Raw genomic sequence first — 22,173 nt, forward strand, 5'->3', positions numbered from 1 at the left:
CCAGCTGACGCTCTCGCCAGCGCAACTCAAGGGAATTGAATACACAATACACTGCACATAATTCAACACTTGAAGAGTAGGACTAACTACTAGAGTGTTGAATTTGAATCTCTGAGTGTCCAATTAGCTACAAAAACGTCCCCTGTAGGGGCAGAGATTCTTAAAGAAGTGAGTGAGCTGGCCCAGTCTTGTACTGTAGTTTTTTTTGTTGTGGGAGCAGCGTATCATAGGCTATCGCCAGGAGTCTTATCTGGCGTTGTCAGATTGGGATAAAGGGCAATTAGAGCGCCACTGAGATGACAGCGAATCTGGATCATTAATTCATTATGAGGGAGTGTTGGCTCCCATGACAATGAGGTATTTGTGAATCACTCCACAGTACAAAATGATGGGTGATGGGGAGAAACCTATTACAGCTGCCAAAAAAAGAAAAAAGACATTCCACGTCCCAGGTTGGAGCGCGTGAAATACCCATGTTGCATCAGTAAATTCTGCTGTGTTAATTCACCAGGGGTGCATTTCTGGAAAGCATAGTTGTTAGTAGTTAGTAACTTCGGTAGATGCCAATGGGAAATTGCATTGCAACCAACAAAGTAGCTAACGTAACTTTCCAGAAATGCACCCCAGTTATAATGTTGAATTCAACACTCTTCTACTGGTCTAGTGCTGAAACAACACTGCAAAAATATGCTGTGTTTGCATTCAGTGCCCCAGGGTGGAGCATTTGAAATGCCCATTCACTACCCAACAAACAACAAACAATAAAACAGTGATTTTACTGACATCGACTGAGAACCACATTAAAAGCACCATCATTTGTGAAAATGTGTTAAAAGGTAGAGGATTTTGGGGAAAAAAGCTCTTCAAGTGCCCATACAATGTCCAAGCTGGAGCACTTGATTGGATAAGGTACACAGTAAATCACATGGTCAGATAGAGAACCATTGATAGAGGGGGAAACAAATGAAGAGGTCTTTTTCCAAATCGATATGCACCCATTTCCAAAAGCGATTTATAAACTAAGCGTTTTTATTGTGTCTCTCTTTAATGTTATGAAAATATGTTGAATGAGCTAACACTGACACAGTCAACACACCAATGTTCCTGATGTTACCTTAACATCAGATTTTTAAAACAATATTTATGGACATTGTATTTAAAATGACTTTCGGGCCGTTTTGGAAAATAACTGTTCAAATCTAGATTGAGTGCATGGTGGACTGAGGGACTGCTGTGGGGTAGCCAATCCATTATTCACTGGACATTTTGGAACCCGCAGATAAACATTAGGAGAAACCACAGCTGCCACCCCAGTTAGTGCCCTCATGAGCAACCAACACACACACACACACACACACACACACACACACACACACACACACACACACACACACACACACACACACACACACACACACACACACACACACACACACACACACACACACACACACACACACACACACACACACACACACATTCTCTCTCTCTCTCTCTCTCTCTCTCTCTCTCTCTCTCTCTCTCTCCCTCCCTCCCTCCTCACACATGCCGTACTCAGTCACACACACATGCACACACAAACACATGAAACCCACCAGCACACCATGTGTCCAATCTAATCAGGAATAATCACACTGGGCCAGTGTTCAGGTGGTGCGTGGAGGAGGGATGGACCACAGCACAACAGGTGGGGGATTGGGCTCAGCCTTGGGCAAGTGAGTGCCAACAACCAAGCACCTGCCTGCTTTCATAGGCCGCATGCGCACCCACGTACACATACACACGTGCACGCGGCCACACACACACACACACACGCACACGCACGCATGCACACACACACCTGCCAGCATTGATGACGGGTCGCGTGCGCGCACACACACGCATGCACACACATACACGCACGCACGCACGCATGCACGCGCACCCACACGCGCACACGCGCACACACACACACACACACACACACACACACACACACACACACACACACACACACACACACACACACACACACACACACACACACACACACACACACACACACACACACACACACACACACACACACACACACACACACACACACACCTGTCAGTCTTGATAACAGGCTGCAGAAGGATGCTATTGGTCAGCTGGGTTTGTATTAGTTACAGCTGACTACAGTGCAGCCTCCCTCTGGTTGGTGCTGTTGGTCACCTCTGTTGCTGTATTATTCAAAAGCATACAAGAATCTATTCCATATGCAAATATTAAATACTATGTTGCAGCTATATCACACACGCACACACACACACGCACACACACATGCGAACATACGCACGCAGGCACACGCGCACACACACACACACACACACACACACACACACACACACACACACACACACACACACACACACACACGTGCAAACATATGCCCGCACGCAGGCACACGCGTACAAACACACACAAACACACACACACGCACACGGGTGGGAGACGGGCCTTGTTTTTTCGTAACATTGGTTAAAAACCTACAAAACAGTTATTTTCCTTTAAAAAACAAATGTCAATGAAAGAAGATGTGGTTTATAGGTTTAAAGGTTTATATGTCAAATATCCTGCGGTGTGACTGTAACATTAATAAAACCTAGAATATAATATATATATAAATTAACCAACAACATTTTGAATTATGTATGAAGCATTTGGCATGAATGCATACATCTTAACTTTATATTAAGATATGTGAATGTGGAAAAAACTCAAGACAGCAATATTAACTACAAGTTCAATTTCGTAACACAAATTGCGTCCTGTGGGGTGACATACATGTCTGTTAATGTTTGTGAATGGGCAGCTGCAAGGCCAACTACAAGGGTTTTAAAGACTGGCTCCTAACCAGTCAGTACCTCAGTTATTGGAGCGTGCTGTGGAAGTTTAAGGTTACTCTTAACCTCTTAATATGTCTTCATATTGCAATCTTTCTGTCACGCAATGCTTAGGTTCATTTTATGGTGTCCTGTGGTGTGACTGCTCTTATAGGAGGATTTTTTTTTATTATTATAAATGAAAACACATATTAAGATTTAACAAAATATCATTATCAAGTTAGCATGAGCTCAGATGTCAGTCATGTATACAAAAGGATTAAAATGGCCATAACGCAGTGAATTCCCTGTGGTGTGACTCCATTTTCCTGCGGTGTGACATGCCTATGCTTTGTGTTGATTCAGGACACATTTTCCCAAAAATGGCAAAAATAAGGTGAAATTCCACAGACCACTAAGACCACTATTTTTTTCCAATTTTTATCCATCATTTTTTTCAGGAATTTGAAAAACTCTTTTTTTTTGCGCTACGCCCTTAAACGTCAACCACCTACACGCACACACACACACACACACACACACACACACACACACACACACACACACACACACACACACACACACACACACACACACACACACACACACACACACACACACACACACACACACACACACACACACACACACCCAGCTGCCTGCTCCACAAGGAAATCCTCGGAAGAGCTCAGCACACACAACCCAAACCTCCTGACACTCTTCAGCTCATCCCAAGTCTCCTGCTCCACCCCGAAGCAATTAGCCTCCCTCGCAGCTTGTCCCAGCCAGCGGTGCCCTGCCCACATCATGAATCCATTTCAAATTAGTACAGTTGTTCCTACACTGATTCTTGAGAAAGCGGCTAAAACATGTCTCAGCAATAAACTGCCAATTCTGTTGAAAATAAACTACATTTTCATGAACAAAATGAATCCAGGTAAAGACCCAGGGGTCTGTTACACAAATGTACAGTCATTTGAAATATTTAAGTGTAATTTTATTACTTTTCATGGCTATAAACCTGCCCACACCCTGTAAAAACAGCTGTCCCAAGGACAGACATCATCATTTCAATTGACTTAAAATGTAAAAATCACTGATATTATTGAATAATATCACCATGATGTGAAAGTCCATATTGAAGTGGTTCTGCAGATATGCACATTTTGCGTGTAAAGCAATATTTACTACTATTTTCTGATTGCTCAAAGAGTGTCCAGCATATTAGTCACCACCGTCAGATTTTTTTTTAAAGACAATAAAATCAGGTATGCACAAGGTCATTGTCATTACTTAGGACCCCTTTTCAACCCTTTAGCTCTACTGAATACTTCACCATCACTGAATCTCCTGTAAGTTTACTAATTTCTCCTCAATTTGTTAATTTGTTTGGACACTGTCCCAACCATAAACTGTCAACACCGTCGGGGGTTTTAATAGTATTATGTTGCATTAATGTTAATTATATATACTTTTTCAGAAGCGGCATGAAGCCCCTAAGAAACAGAGCGAAAACGAAGTGGCTAATGTGAGCAAAAAATGCATAATATGTAAAAGAGTGTTTTTTTGTCTCACACCGTCAGATGTCACCACCGTCAGATTTTGTTCCGCTCATCATTTTGTTCCATATTTTACTAAATTGTGCTGGTTAATGAAACATTACCAGACATGTTAGTAATAATTGTGAGCCAAACTTATACTCCAGCCTCCACTGAGGTGCATTTGGAGGGTTTTTTGTCACAAAACCTGACGGTGGTGACATCTGATGTAGTTCACAAAAAGCATGTGTTTTACATGTTTTTGACAAGTTTTAAGAATATGCTTCCAATAAGTATCTACAATTATGTTGAATTGTAAAAGTAATTCACTTAAATAAAGTAAACATATTTTTTTACTTCTAATTCTGTCTGACGCTGGTGACAAAACCAAGTAAGAGCCCATTTTATGAAAAATGTAAAACATGGGGAGCTTGGCCAATGCATTCACTGCACAGCCAAGACCTTCATCTATGGTAATACAACTCTATATTTTGGATTTGAACAACTTAAAACCTGTTTCTGCCACATTTTCAATAATCTAGGCCTACTTCATAGAGTATCTAACAAATGAAGAAAAAACACATGCACAAACATACTGTGCACACACAAAAATAACGTGTTTATGCTAAATGTCATTGACTTGAGAGGGCTATTTATTTTGCTAAATGTAGGTAATAATTAGGTCACTTTCACCACCTTCAGATTACTGTCACCACCGTCAGTTCTTAAGTCACCACCGTAAGAAGGAGTTTTGGACATTTTAAATGAATGTGCTTACAAAATGTTCTTTTGGAGTTGTTTAATTATCAAAGTAATAGCAAATTTAAGCCTACACGAATATTTGTGAAATTACAAAAAAATGTTTGATCTATTAATGCATTAAGTAAGCATTGTCTGACAGCACATATTTTTAAATTATAACACATTAAGCAGTATTAAAATAGAATAAAAGTGAATTTTCAACATTTAAAGGCGTATGTGTGAACCAAAAAACACACACTATCACTTAAAAACTCCAGATACATATGCAACCAAATCAATACACTTTTAATTGCTTTTAATTTTGTCTGACGGTGTTGACAAAAAACAAGGTATGATCGGAGAAAAACCTGATTTCTGACAAAAAAAATCAAAATGGGGAGATTGGCCTTGTGCATTTCTGAAAAGCCAATACCTTTGTCTACGAGGATATACCATATTATTTTGTAATTCACTTTGTTTTTTTCTTTCAAGATTACAACCTGTTTTAGCCACTTTCTCAAGAATCAGTGCCTAGCATTTCAGGAGAGGACAGGCAGTGCTAGGTTGAATTGGACCACACACACACACACACACACACACACACACACACACACACACACACACACACACACACACACACACACACACACACACACACACACACACACACACAAACACAGAAGCTGGGGAGCGAGGACAGAGGAGAGGAGAGGAGAGGAGAGGAGAAGAGCAAAAAGGAGAGGAGAAGAGACTACAGTGCATGCATGGGGACGAATTGAGTAAATGATTGAGTGAGTGAGTGCGGCTGCGATGACGGAGGCGACGGAGCTAATTGCTCCATAACAACATGCCAACTGTGCCATCCATCCTATCGCCACGGTGACACCAACTGTGCCATCCATCCTACCCACCACCACGGTGGCGCATGACACACAGGCAGGCAGGCACGCATTCCTTAACACCCTCGCCCACTTGGCACCTCATATCGTCAACAACAACACACTGCGTCACGGCTCAGCAGCCCCTCTGGCTAATCCTCTATTCTATGCTGCCATCACTAGATCGATTACTATATATATATACAGTATTTTCCTATCACTATATATATTCTATTCCTCACTGTATCTATTCTATTCTATTCCTACTGTATCTATTCTATTCTATTCTGTTCTATTCTATTCTATTCTATTCTATTCTATTCTATTCTATTCTATTCTATTCTATTCTATCCCTATCACTATTATCTATGCTGTTTAACAACATTGGACTGGGCAGTTGGAGTTGGAAATGTTATATGTGCTATGCATTCTATACCGTGATCAACCACTTGGCATATACTGTACCTATCTCAACAACGTACACATTGTCACGGCTCATAACGTCCTCTTGGTTCTCTTCTGAAAAGAACTTCTTGGGCAGGGCACTTGGAAATGGCGGTTGGAATTCAAAGGAAGGACAGTTGGAATTCAAAGAGTGTTCAAAGAGAAGTTGGGAGTGGAGGATTCTAGCAATGAAAGTATTTCCCTGCAGAGCGGTGGACATCTGGCTGGAATGAGTGTGTGTGCGTGTGTGTGTGTGTGGGGGTGCATGCGTGCGTGCATGCGTGCGTACGTGCGTGCGTGCATGTGAGTGTGCATGTGTGCGGGTGGGTGGGCGTGCGTATGTGCATGCATGTTTATATCTCTGCAACTGTCCAGCTCCTGTGTAGGAGTTGTGAATGAACTGCACACGAGAGGGTGTTGACCTCGAGGAACATTCCATGGAACTGTGGCGCAGGATTCAAATGCTGATGGCTAAGCACTTGAATTCCATTTCAAGATTGTGGAGTGTTAATCACTGTAGACTCGTCAGGTCTGCTTATTTCCCCATGTCTGCATATTGGCAATAGGTATGAAAACAACAAATACCTCTTAATGTATGTCCTCTACAAGTCTTCTGTTGTCCAGTCTTGCACTTTAAATGTCTGTATGAGCACTGTCTATGTCCATACTGTCTTAAGTCCATGTATAAGTACTGTCTATGTCTATACTGTCTATGTCCTTACCTAGATTAGTCTATGTCTGTATGGGAAAGCAAGAAATGTAATTTCAAATTCTTTGTATGACCAGTGCATGTAAAGAAATTGACAATAAAACCTACTTGACTTGAAAAAAAACAACAGCCACCAGGCACCAATACCAAGACAGGGATCCTGTGGAATTCTTGGCAAAGGCGGTTGGCTATGTGAATTAGTGAGGTATGTGGAGAGAAACTGCCAACCACAATTAGACTCAGTCAGGACATGGAACCACATTGGACATATCTCTATCCTCTTACTCTGGGCAGTTTAGTATTTATATATTTTAGTTGAGAAAAAATAGAAGAGATAACCAGCCCACATCTGAAGAATCTTAAATATTTTTTTTGGGTGGGAGCTGTCAATCTAGCAGTCAGTTTCCAAAACAACCAAAAGTCTTTTTCCGCTATGAAAAAGTCATCTCAAAATCTTGTACTGTGTAGGTGAAATATACGCTCTCAGAAGAGACTGCAAAAACACAGCCAAATATTTCATATAGCCTACCTAGCCTATATCCAACTCACAGTCTTTCATTTAACACCCCTTCCTCACTTCTTTTCTCTCTTTTTCTAACAGGGTTTCTGTTTCCCCATACCCTAACCCACCCCAAATTACATTAAATATTTAGGCCTAATATATCAAGTGGACCTTCACATGTTTTCCTTTAACTCCCCTTATTTCTAACTCAACCAAAAGTCTGGCAAGCCCACCCCAATTTCTTCTCCTTAATATGATTGTGGTTTCTAGAACATTGTATTGCTGCATTATTCATATGATTCATATCAAAGCAGGAAAAGAATGAACACATTTCACCCCTGCTTCATCTCATCCACCCATGCCAGCCAGCCCCACCCAAAACACCATCCACCACAACCACCCAGCCAGTAAAAACATCATCTGCTTGCCACCACAAACCCTTAGCACATTGCCATGTTATCTTTCCTCTACACTCACACTCCCCTCTCTCCCCACAGGACAGGGGAAAAAAAACAGCTGCGTTTGATCCTCTGAGATGTTTGCCGTATTAAAGATCACTCGGTTGGGCGGGGAAGCAGGCAGGCACACACACACTCAGGGGTGTTTCGAGGTATTTTGGGGCCCCCTAGGTAAAGCGGGACTTGGGATCCCCTTTTTTCTCTTCAAACCATTGGTGAGGGGCCCCATCAAGAGGGATTTTTGATTGCAGTATCACTGCACTTTCCGTCACTGAATTTAGGGAAGTTTTGCCTCACTCTGAGAGATGTCATTGCTGTCATTTGAATACGAGAACATGTCTAGTCGTTAACAGGGGACCCCCTTTTCAGCTAGGGCTCCTTGGAAATGGCCTAGTTTGCTTGCCTGGATGTGCCAGGCCTGCATACACCTCAGGGGAAGCAGGGTGGGTGTGAGAGAGGACACGTCGGCTCCCGCAGGGAGCGTGTCTCAAAGAAACCGTCAAACAGAGATTGGGGAGGGGTGTGGTGGGGTGGGGTGTGTCGCCCATGGCCCATGAGATCTGGCAAGGCAGATTTAATGCAGTTACGTTTTAGCGCACTGTAGGGATTCATGTTTACCCACCATATTAAGCCGCAGAGCTTGGTGGAGAGATTTGGTGAGAAAGGTTTATGCCGTTACGTTTTAGCACGCCGTAAGACTCGGTATTTATACACCGTATTTAGCTGCAGAGCTCCAGGCCTCTTTCTTCTCTTTCTGTCTACTGGACGGAAAGCCACATTTGTGTATTTACAGAAGCAGAAAGAGGAGACAGCAATTTGTATTCTGTCCAGAAATTCCAGTTTGTCCCTGCAGGGACACGCAACATTACTCCAGACCAGTGATTCTCAAAATATGGTCCGGGACCCACTGGTGGGCCCTGACGGTATTGAAAGTGGGCCTTGAAATAATTTCCTAAATATTAAAATAATGTTTTTGTGTGTGTTGCTGTTTACTATTTATTTGAGTACTATTGTTTATTGGGTTAAAAGTGGGCCACAAACATTTGCGAAAATTTCAAGTGGGGCCCAAGTTGGAAAGTTTTGAGAACCCCTGCTCCAGACGATCAACTGTCAGTCAAGTACTGCTAAACCGTTGTGTGTGTGTTTTTTTTTATTATAGTAAAGCACTGCCATTTCTTTCAACAGTCTTGACCATCATTGTATTCGTGTGGGCTGAAGAAGAGGGCAAAAGAGAGAGGAGATAGTGTGTGCATAGTGCACTGTCAAAGATAGGCAGCTGATAATTCTGTGTCTGTATACAGAGAGAGAACATGCTACAACAGATAGCCATCAATAATGTATGCATCATCAAGCTTTCCCCAAGTGTTTTATATAACCAGGTTAGGGGGGCAGACAAGGCTGGACTAGGATCAAAAAACTACCTGAGAATGTCTTGCTTAAACTGGCCCTTCCCACATACAGTTGTGTTGGCCCTTCCTCCACTGTTGTGATGTCTTTATGTTTTGTTGTCTTTAAATGTGCTGATATGCTGAGGGTTTTTTTAAACTTATGTCTTCATATTGTGCCCACCATAATTTGAAGGCATGAGACTTTTTTCCCTCTCCTCTCGCTATGTTGTTATTATGCTTTCTTAATGCCGCCTGTCTACCTGCCTGGTCCATGTCTACCCTACCCTTCCCTTCCCTTGTATTATACTGTATTGTGCATGTAATGTACAGGTGGGTTGACAGGTGTTCTTATGCGGCGACTGCACCCAGTGTGGTGAGAACACATTTCCCCTTGGGGACAATAATAATAAACTTTATTGCAGACACATGTCCATATCACACACCATACAGTATTCAATACTCAATACAAACATTATAAATAGTAAAAAAAAAAAGAAAAACAAGAACAAAAAAGAAAAGAGAAAAAAGAAGGACATATTTTAAAAATATACAGACTATTGCACCAATGCTTCCTTAGCCTAGAGGTAAATCTGTAGCTACTTTTGGTGGGATTGACTAGAGCCTGAATTATGCTATTCTCTGACCTATCCAGGCGATACATAAGCTGTCTTAAGAGTGCCTCAAAGGTTGGCACTCTATTGGACACAAACAGCTGACTAGCACTGTGCCACCTAGGGACAATAAAGGCTACTACTACTACTACTACTTTACAGTACAAGCTGCCTTCGTACTATGGTATATCCTGCTTGACAAGGCCACTGTTGAAGATGGACCAATAGGCCACCCCACTGAACCGTAAGCCAGTCCCTACGAAAAAACAAACAAACAAACAAAAAATCCCAGTATCAGCCTATGAGAAGCTGTCAGCCCATGGGGAAGATGCCCTGTATGCCAGATTACCAGTCCAGGTCTGGAAGGCCAGACAGATCATGGGAAAATGACTAGGGGGCAAGCAGCTGGTGAGTGTCCTTCCTCGAGAGACCAGACCAGCGGATACACAAGAATACTTTCTGAAGGCTGTACATGGTGACCTCCCCCCCACACCCAACCCTCAAAGACCTCTGAGTCCTCACAGTCTAGCCATTAGCAAAGAACAGCAGCCTTGAAATAGTCTGAGAACCAAAATGGCGTGTATACTACTGTCTCATTCAATTCAATGAGATGGTCGTTAGAATGGTTGGAGCAGTAATGTCCAATAAACTAAACATTTCCAGAGCAACAATTACAGATGACTACGCTTACAGTAGATTTGCAAAATGAGCTTCAGAGGGCAATCAGCTGGTGAGTGTCCTTCCTCAAGAGACCAGACCAGGGGATGCATAAGCATATTTTTGGAAGGTCAAATATGGTAACCCCCCACACCAAAATCAATCCAATCCCAACCCATAGTCCTCTCAGTCCTCCCATCTTAGCGCTTAGCAAGGTGTAGCCTTGAAATAGTCTGAGAGCTGAAATAGTAAGTAATGTTATGTCTTAGAGATGGTGGATGAGAGGATGACAGAAGGAGGGAGAATGTCTGTTACGGCAATGCTCACTGCTGCACACTTCAAAAGAGATGATTACATATCACTACACATATCAAGATTCACAAAATTAAGCTGAAATATCTAGAGAAAATGACTTCAACACATATTCATGTCAACGTGTAATATAAGGTACAACAAACTACTGCAATTAAAAGTGTTCACTGGGTGTGTGAGTGACCTAAAACACAGAAAAATGTTATCTGAGTGAGAGTAAGAGAACATCTGCGACCAGCAAATCAAACAGATGGGCAAGAGAAATAAACAAAATCACTCCAACATGGCTGCTGAAAGATTATATACGCCATCAACACCAAATGGCGGATTAATCAATTGTTGGTGAGGTTTGAGTTGTGTCCAATTGAAGCATTTATTGGTGGAAATTCAAGAGGCCTTGCGAACTACTCAGCTCATATCAAAACTTTACTCTAATCTCTTCAGCTTTATCTTTAAGTTTTTACAGTTTTCAGTCTTGGCCAAACGGTGCACATCTGCAGTGCAACAGTTGATAGGCTGGTAATATTGGGCACACATACTGAGTGAGAAAGAAAAACAGCACAAAGTACAAAACGCTTCTGCTGTTGCTTCCATATAATATTAATGGGGGAGTGCAAGTTTCGGCTGCGATACTAACGAAAATCAATCAATCCCCAATGGGGATGTGAAGTTTCAAAACACTGACTATTGCAATTCACTCTAAAGCAAGCATATGTTGTAGGCCTATGTGAATGTAGGAACACCGTGGAACTACTCTCGGCTGCATTTCATTCTGTGCTCTTTATATCATAGCCTACAGTAGTATGCATTTTGGGAGCTGTCTTCCTGATGCACTATTTCCAGGTGAGCCCATGTCAACACAAGCATACCTAGCCAGGTCTCTGTGTGCGATGTCTGCTCTATATGGTCTTTGATGTGGTTAACCATCATTCTGAATCGCTGATACAGTAAAGCAAGGCTCTGCAGATACAGTTAGGGCCAGAAATATTTGGACAGCAACACAATTATCATCCTTTTCCAGCCTATACCCCACCACAATGGATTTGAAATTAAACAAACAAGCTGTGCATTAACTGTAGACTCTTAGCGTTAATGTGAAGGTGTTAACATCCATATCGCATTAACAAGAATGAAATAGCAACGTTTTTTGTCTGTGTTGCCCACTTTTCAAGGGATCAAAAGTAATTGGACAGTAGGCTTCTCAGCTATTTTTCAGTCAGATGTGTGTTATTCCCTTACTACACCATCACCAAGATGTCAATACAAGGTCTTAGAGTTCATTTGAAGTGTTCCATTTGCATTTCCATGTATTTTTACGGAATGTCCATGAGATCCAAAGTCCACCTGTCACCATCAGTGATGCAAGCCATCATAAGGTTGAAAAAAATCAAAACAAACCCATTTTAGAGATGGGGAAACATTGAATATGATTAATTCAAGAGTTCAGAATGTTGGAAAAAAGAAATACCAGAGCAACACCAAATTACCTGGCAGACATGGAAGACAAATGTCGTGGATGACAGACAATATTCTGTATCTGGTGAACAAAAACCCATCTCCCAACAGTTTGCCAGATGTAGAACAGTGTCCAGGTGAACGGTGGATACATGTCCAAGGCAACAATCAAGAAAAAGATCAAGAACATTCAGGAACACTTCACCATAGGAAATACAGAGGGTTCACTAAAAGATGTAAATTATTGATTGCAGCAGTTTTGCCAAACAACGTCTTAAAAAGACTGTATAGGTCTTGAGCTACATCCTATGGACAGAGGAGACAAAAATCATCTTGTACAAGGGTAATGGGAAGAAAGGAGTATAGAGAAGGGAAGGAACTGCTCATGATTCAAAGCATACCACCCAATCAGTGAATCATGGTGGTGGTAGTGTCATGGTGTGGGCATGCATATCTGTCAATACTATTTTCCCCTTGTATTTATTGATGATGAGGACTACCGACAAAAGCCACAGGATGAATTCTGAAGATTTTCAGGCTATATTATCATGTCATATTAAACCTAATGGTTCTGAACTCATTGGACAATGCTTCACAGTGCAGATGTACAATGACCCAAAGCTTCATGTGAAAGCCACTAAGCCATTTCTACCCCAAAAAAGTGGAATATTTTTCAATGGCCCAGTCAATCACCTCACCTGAGTATGGTTGAGCAAGCATTTCACTTGCTGCTGGAAAAACTGAAGGGAAAATACCCTAAGAATAAGCAGGAACTGAAGACTGTTGCAATAGAGCTCACTATAGCATCACCAGGGATAAAACCCAGTGTCTATTGATGTCTATGGATTGCAAATTACAGGCTGTAACTGACTGGAAAGTATTTGCAACCAAATAATTAAAAATTGAAAGTTTGATGTATAAATACTAGACTGTCCAATTACTTTTGGTCCCTTAAAAAAGGGGTGGCACTAATAGAAAATGTCATAATTCCTTCACAGTTCACTCGATTTGGACGCAAACACCCCCATATTAAAGCTGAAAGTCTGCTGTTAATGTACATCTCATTTGTTTCATTTCAAATCCATTGGGATGGTGTACAGCACCAAAAAGATGAAAATTGTGCAGATGTCCAAATATTTATGGCCCTAACTGTATTTTCCATCCTTCATGCCAGTTCAAACACTATGCAAGATGATGTCTCTGATTTTTGCAGTGATCTGCTGCCCAGAAATTCTCGGAACTCTCTGGTCTTGTCGTCCACTCACAGTAACAGTACAAAAAGAAAAAAAAAACTGGGGCATTTTGGACTGGATAACTGCAGTCCTTAGCAGTCACCAAACCAAAACAAGGACTGCTCACTCAGAGGGGAAAATGAGGACATATCACCAGGCCTATCACAACCATGCAAGCAAACTAGGCAATTGCCTATAGGTTCACCAGCTGAAAGGGGAACCCCTGGTAATGACTGCATATGTACGTGCATTCAAATGATAGCAATGGCAAATCTGAGAGTGCATCAAGGAGGCTAATAGGGGGTCTACTAAGTGCATAGAAACACAGCCTTCCCTGTAATCACAGGTTCTTTTAATGTCATCTGAATGGTATTTCACCAAGTGGAACAAATTAATTGTGCATTTGATTGTAGATTTACCGCTGTGGCATTGTCTTTGGAAAAATGTAATGTTTTCATATTGTGCAACACTGTTCACTTGTGGTTGAAAAGCTTCTTGCACATTATGGGCTATTACCAGTGGTGTCTGGAGGACATTTTTAATTTGCAAGCTGAAAGCAATAGGTTGTCTATCTGGGTAAATGCGTTATACATGTCAGTAAAAAAATTAAATGTTTTTATAATCACATAATTTCTTTGGTTGGTTAAAATCTAGTTGGTTAAAATCACAATACAGCATAAATGCAAAAATGCACTTCCACGCTCACACAACTTGTAGAAGTTTGCAAGTCTTTTTCTGTCAGGTGCAATCGAAGTCAGTGCAGATCATTGCAGTCATTGCAGATTGCAGATCGTAGGAAATAAACTCCTTTATAACCTAGAGTATAATCAAATTATCATTAAATCATAGTGTGATTTGAGAACAATGTCAAGATATCGATGGAGGACTTTGGACAAACAAGTAGCCCTTGGGTAGCCCTCAGACCTAGAAAGCTTGGGGATCCCTGCTTTGAGGTATTATATTATGAGGGATGTTTTTGTTACCTTTTTTCAACAAAAAGGAGTTTTGTTCCCGAAGCTATCATTTTGTACCCTCTTGCTCCTTTTTTACCTATACACCCCACATATTACCACACAAGCTTACGTTAGAGGTTTATTTATATTATACCTACATATTTGCTCCACAAAAAGGTACAGCTGGTGCAACAAGCTTAAAGAGGAGTACTTCCCATTTCTCTATGTGTACCGCATGGTCAGTGTGTGCAATCTATTTCTTACCTCCCCTGTCACAACCCCCCACCCCCCCATTCCACACCACCTCACCCCACCCCCACCCGCTTCCTTATCTTCCTTATCTTACACTCTTGAATCTAATCTGTACCCATGAAGATGTTGCCGATCCCCCTCCACAAAAAGGGGCATTCATTATGTGGGCGATTTGATCATATCGACTCTTGGGCAGCCCCGGTGGCTACGCTACAGATGGCAGCACTGCAGCCAGGGGTGCTGACAGGGGGGGGGGATTGGGGGACAAAGGGGACAGTTCTCCCGGGCCCAGGGAGAGAGGGGCCCTAAAATTGGGTCCTCATTACATTGTATCTATTAGGCTGGGGGGACCCATTCAGATGACTTTGTCCTGGGCCAGACCAAAGCTGTCAGCGGCCCTGACTGCAGTCTCTGACCCAGGAGGAGCGTTATGGGATGCATCAGCAGCACCTGATATGGAGCCCCGTGCAGTGGTGTAGTGGGGATTTTTAAAGTGGGGGTACGCGATTTGTGACGTCATTAAATAATTAGGCAACTTATGTCAAAACCCCCATCCTGTCCTACTGACGTACTGTCATTCTTCTCCCTTTTCATCTGTTTGGTCCATATTGCCAGGTGCTCATTCCTTTTTATATTCAAACTTGGTCAGAAGGGCTTTTTTAAAATCTCACCTCAGGAGAAGGGTGGACTGCGTACCCCCGCGTACCGCGCCCACTACACCCCTGGCCCCATGGGAGAATAGAGAGACCAGTTCCCTTTGCTGCTGCCTGCCACCGCTCCTGCTGCTGCTGCTGCTGCTGCTGCTGCTCTGCACACCTGACTACTTCCACACCAAAGGAATGTCCCATTGATTTCTCTTTCTCGATGGCATGCGGGTCGGGAGTGTGTGTCTGTGTGTGTGTGTGTGTGTGTGTGTGTGTGTGTGTGTGTGTGTCTGTGTGTGTGTGTGTGTGTGTGTCTGTGTGTGTGTGTGTGTGTGTGTGTGTGTGTGTGTGTGTGTGTGTGTGTGTGTGTGTGTGTGTGTGTGTGTGTGTGTGTGTGTGTGTGTGTGTGTGTGTGTGTGTGTGTGCGTGCGTGTGCTGCACAGCCTCTTCTTTCCCATGAGGCTGAAAACTCGCTCCGAATATTAACAGACAGTCAGTCTCCATGGCAACCAGGCAGAACTGCCCAATGGTTTTTGTGATTGGAGGCGGATGGATGGATGGATGGAGCTATGGGTGGGTGGTGGTGGCTGGGTGGATGTGGGAGCGGTAACAGGTAGCTCTAAATGGATGAGGAGAGAGAGAGACACAGAGAGAGAGAGAGAGAGAGAGAGAGAGAGAGAGAGAGAGAGAGAGAGAGAGAGAGAGAGAGAGAGAGAGAAAGAAAGAGAGAGAGAGAGAGAGAGAGAGAGAGAGAGAGAACCCTGGGGGCCGATGGCTGCTTCTCTGCTTAAGGGACCAGAGATGTTTGCTGATGATCTCTGTTCTCAGAAATCCCCCATCTGCCTTGAGATATTTTTCACTGGAGATCTTTTTTGGGCCAGGGCCACAACTAAGCCTTCCAGGTTCATCAGGGACTTGGAAGCGTGCACAAGAGGGGTAGGAGAGTATGTCATGGTTGGTGGGTTCGCAGCGCATTTCTACAGTGTTGATTCAACACCCAGAGAGTCTAACACTAGTTGGTGTTACCAGTTGGTAGTTACTAGTGGTGTCAACAATAATCGATTTGGCAATGCAATGCAATGCGGGACATGGACAATTCAATTCAAAGTGGCAAGTTCCATAATCGGTGTGGCAATTTTTTTAAGTTTCAATTACTTCCTTGGATATTTCGGGTGCAAATGAATGTTTAATTGAATAAAAGCACTTCAAAGCATTGAAAATGACAAGACTGATACAGAAAACAGCCAATAAAATGTTGCTCAGTATCTGACTACTTGTATTGCCTCATCATGACTGATGAAACATCGAATCGAACTACTAGTTACTTTACAGGAGGTGTTGAATTATCCCTGCACATTTTACTGTGTACTGCGAATGGCGTGGTGGTGTCGGATGGTAAGGGGTTGCTCAAAGCAATTCATATGCTGTATAAAAGTTATACAATTACAATTCATATCTACTGTAAATAACAATTCATACACTTCATAAAGGTAACTCGACACTTGTAGAATAGGAGCAAGGAGAAGAATGTTAAATTGTACTTTCTAAGAGTTGAATTACAGTAACATTGCAAAAGGTGCAAACTGAAATCGCCCCCATAACTGCATTATTTTTCAACACTTACTGTGTGTGTTGGATTGTATAACCATGGGTTCCATTATGATCCTTGTCACAATTAAGACTGCAATTTGTGTACTGCATTTTACGGGAAGCCGTGGCCTAGTGGTTAGAGAGTTGGTCTTTCAATCTAGAGGTTGCAGGTTTGAATCCCCCCTGACCTCTCCCTACATCTCCATCCATGGCTGAAGTGGCCTTGAGCAAGGCACCTAACCCCACATTGCTCCAGAGTCTGTAACCAATACCCTGAAAAATAATAGTTGTAAGTCGCTTTGAATAAATGAAAGCGTCGGCTAAGTGCAATGTAATGTAATGTAATGCCATGTAATGTAATGCATAGGGTTGGTGGTCTTGGAGTGTGGCTTGAAGCAATTAATAAAAGGTAATGCAAACTGAAATCACCTCCGAACTACTTTATTTTTCAACACTTCCTGTGTGCGCTGCTCTACAGTATAGCCAAGGCTTCCGGTTACTATTCTTGCTGTCACAACGGGAGATCAAAGGTTTGCCATTTAGAAAAGTGCCGAGTGGAAAAAAGAAACCTCCCTTGTGAGGACCTCTCAGCATGCAACAAGAGTCCTGAAGCTGCCACCGGCAAAGAAATACCAAAAGAAAAGAGGAAAATGATACAAAATAGCATCAGAGGTTTTTTGCTGCCTACTGTATGAAATGACTGCCCTTTACGACGATGTAAGCAACATTTTTTCCAGTTGTTTCCAGAAGGTTAGGTTTCCTCTCTGCGTGTGTGTCTGTCAGACTATAGAAAAACAAGTTGCTGCTTGAAGCTTGATGATTAGACTTATTTTGCATAGGATGTTTGGCACATGTTGGGAATTCAATAGAAGCTGTGAGCGACGTGACCACGGCAAGTCTTAATGAGTGGGAGTCTTGGCTCGTGCTTCGTGTTTATTTACTTTTACAACATGAAGCCGCACGACTGCTCGCTCTACAACAAAATCAATGAGTAATATCCAACATACAACATATGTAGTATAGCTAGGCTGTGCGTTCAAATAAGCAGAAAGGTCTACCTCTGTCATACTGCCCACACCCACACATCCACACACGCACGCACGCACGCACGCACGCACGCACGCACGCACGCACGCACGCACGCACGCACGCACGCACGCACGCACGCACGCACGCACGCGCACGCACGCACGCACGCACGCACGCACGCACGCACGCACGCACGCACGCACGCACGCACGCACGCACGCACACACACACACACACACACACACACACACACACACACTCCAATTCCCCCACCACTCATTCCGCAGAGTATGCACTTTCTGCCTGTCGGCAGGCATTCATTGACTAGGCCTCTTTTCTCAACTGAGAGAGAAAAAAAGCAAACAAGAAAAAAAAGAAGTGTCAAGTGTTTCTTTTTCTCCTCTTCCCAGCCCCCTTCCTTAGACGCCTTGGCTGCTAGGCCTGAAAATAGAGGCCACCAGTTTAGCTTAGTCAGAAATGCACCAGTGCACCCCTTGTCCTATCCACACGCATGCACGAACGCATGCACGCACGCACGCACGCACGCACGCACACACGCACGCACACACACACACACACACATCATTTTTGTATTTTCTCCACCGCGTTTTCTCCTTCGCTCTACTCTAAGTGGGACAAACATTTTACTGCCTGAATGACTTCTCTTTAGGGAGGGGTCACTGAGGGACATAGCTCATCACTTTTCTAACAACCCAACATAATTCACCCCCCTCTCTCTGCCTCTGCTGCCTCTCTCTCTCTCTTCCTCTGTCTGTCTGTCTGTCTGTCTGTCTGTCTGTCTGTCTGTCTGTCTGTCTGTCTGTCTGTCTCCCCCCCTCTCTCCCCCTGCTACTGCGACTGTGGGGGACAAGAGGTCTGCTGGCCAAGGCACAAAGGAAGAGGAAAGAGGGGGGCCCAAAAGTGGGCCCTTATTACATTGTATGTATTGGAAGGGGGGGCCTATTACAGGACTTTGTCCTAGGCCTGGTGAAAGCTGTCAGCATTTTACACCACTGCAGCTCCAGCTCAGCCCAGTTCCAGTTCAGCTCAGAGCAGCAACAATTCAGCCTGACAGCGAACGACAAATACTCTGAAATGGGTCTGAGCCTTTTAAGCAAATTTACTCATGTGGGTTGGCAGTCGTCCAAAATAGCAACTGTTAAAACAGGCGATTTAGCATGCGGTATGTGGTGCCATGTCGTTGGTATGTGATTACTTGGTGTGTGGCGTAGTATGTGTTGTATTTTGTATCAGACATTTATTATATTGCCAGGATACCCAACTTGGTCCTCAAAATAAACTATGAACATGTTGTGTTACTTGTCGTCTTAACCATCAACATCTGTTGCACATGGCACGGTAGATCCCCTAGACTAAGATATCTAAGACATTGTACTCTGTTAGACAAACAAAGCACTGTGTGCTGTCTGATATAATCCTATACTGCAATACCACATGAAGCTGACTGAACATAGAGGCCTTAAACAGCTAATGAATGCAGAGAGCGTACGGCTAATGAAGGCAGTGCTAAGATGTAAAATCACACCTTGCTGCATTCCGGAATGCTCTTCTCCTCACCATGACAACAGAAGCTTGTCTCCAGGCTGACTATTTACATGAATAGCCGAGGCCCACTCTTCTCCTCTTAATTTGAAGCATTACAGCTGACCTAGCCTGGTCAAAACATGCTCTCGACTCGTACTAATTTCGCACAGAGGGTCTGGGACCTGCATAATTGAGCACTGATTTCAGGTAGGAGGGGTGACCTCTGCTGATGTTTGAAATGATGGGATATGATTTTACCTATTGTCACTGATGTTTGGACATAACATACTGTATGCAATGCACCACAGCCAAACTACAACCCGCTGGACTCTATCCCCCTCCCCCATTTCTCAGATTACCCAGGATGCACTGCATCTGGTGAAGTTAAGCGCAACGAAGAACATCTTGCCCAGATATAACAGGTAGGGAATTACAGTACAATTGAGCAGAAGCTTATGAAAGGCAAAGTCTAGGATGGAGCTGACCAAGAGAGGTTTCTAATCAGGAGAGTGGTAAACAATTTATATTATGGCCACCGTTCACTTGGAGACAAACTATCACATCAACATGAGGAAATCTGTTTTCAATCCATCATAGTCCAGCTCGTCTACCCTGAGGTAAGGAGCTCAGACGCATATCGATTACTGCACTGTATTTCAACGATGAACGTGCGCCTATCTTTTTTGAAAGAAAATAAGTTCTTTCTTTTGACTTAATAGTATTGTTTTAGCTTTACGGGACTTTATTTCATAGGACAGTATGAAAGAAGACAGGAAACGAGCTAGAGAAAAAAGATGGGGCAGGGTTGGGAAATGATCCAAGTCGGACTCAAACCCAGGTCACCATGGACATATAGTATAGTATAGTATAGTATAGTATAGTATAGTATAGTATAGTGTAGTATAGTATAGTATAGTATAGTATAGTATAGTATAGTATAGTATAGTATAGTATAGTGTAGTATAGTGTAGTATAGTATAGTATAGTATAGTATAGTATAGTATAGTATAGTATAGTATAGTATAGTATAGTATAGTATAGTATAGTATAGTGTAGTATAGTATAGTATAGTATAGTATAGTATAGTATAGTATAGTATAATATAGTATAGGTACACTCCACTCCACCACCTCCAGTATTCTGACATTCTATCACATTGTGTACAGGTCTAACCGAGTTTTTCTCTGATCTAAAGTCAGGCCTGCCTCGCCTTGCCTAACTGTGTGTGCACTGGGATGGAACAACACCAGGCAGTGTAGTGTTGGCTGCTGATGTGACCGTGTGAGACACAATACACTCGATACAGGAGGGGGGCCCAGGCCCTGGCCTACCGAGTGGCTTTCTGTTTGAGTGGCGTCCCAGACACCGTTTGATGAGGCAGAGGAAGCGCTTTGAGGCACAGGCAGCTGGGGTGGCAGACATGTTTATTCGCCACAGAAACGATACCAAGGGCTGACATTTCTGACATCTTGACTTTCTCACCAAGCAGAGAAAAAGAAAAGGACAGTGGGGAGGGCCCCCTGTTTGCACATTCCAAACGAAACTGCATTCAGACTATGCACCAGTCACAACTGTAGATGTGGCCTAAACACAGATCATTTATGACACAGGAGTTCGGATCCCGTATAGGATGCCGGTTTGAATCCAGCCAGGGCCATTTTCAAGCCCTTCCCCATCTCTCTCTATACTAACAAATATTTATTACCTCCTCAACAATATATCACTTCCACAGAACCACACCACACAAGAGATGGGCTTAAATGTGTGAGGAAATAATATAAATATATATAACTAAACTATAACTAAACACCTCATTAGCAACCTTCCAATCATACCAACAGCAAAGCCTGAAACAAAACGACAGACCTCTGTGAATAATTACAAAGCAATGCGAATAACTCATCACTCACACCTTCATGGACAACCGTCTCAATGAGAAACCCCCAGAGGGACCCACTGTGGTATGTAAGCAATTTGCAAATTGTTATTCGAGAGATATGCTATGTCTATTACGCTGCCAAAGGCGCCTGTGGCATTAAGGTAATAGCAGCTCATTGTAAAGCCTCTTCCCAACCCCCTCTAAAATGTCCATTCCAAATGTCTCCTTCAGTACCGTATTTGTTCGTACACAGGGCTGCTGACAGCTATGGCTGGGCCCTGGACAAAGTCATATGAAAGGCACCCGCACTCACCTGCACTCACCCGCATGTGATGCAAGGAGGACCCAATTCTGCACACACATCATGTCACCCCCCCCCCGCTCCCGGGACAACAGAACTGTTGGCCCAACAGAATCTTTTGCGTCATCATCCACAGCTGGGAGTGCAATAGATGGAGAGCAAGGAGGGGAAGTCAGGAGTAGGGATGCAAATTATCGATTAATTCATTA

The 22,173-nt window shown here is 43.0% G+C and overlaps 1 protein-coding gene across 1 annotated transcript in view; it reads right to left on the minus strand.

Moving 5' to 3' along the window:
- The window catches only part of LOC134464015 (ankyrin repeat and BTB/POZ domain-containing protein 3-A), a 252,070-nt gene that overhangs the window by 88,716 nt on the left and 141,181 nt on the right, over positions 1–22,173 (minus strand). The gene's annotated exons all lie outside the window — the stretch shown is intronic.

Source organism: Engraulis encrasicolus, chromosome 15, assembly GCF_034702125.1.
Source record: "Engraulis encrasicolus isolate BLACKSEA-1 chromosome 15, IST_EnEncr_1.0, whole genome shotgun sequence".
Taxonomy (NCBI): Eukaryota; Metazoa; Chordata; class Actinopteri; order Clupeiformes; family Engraulidae; genus Engraulis; species Engraulis encrasicolus.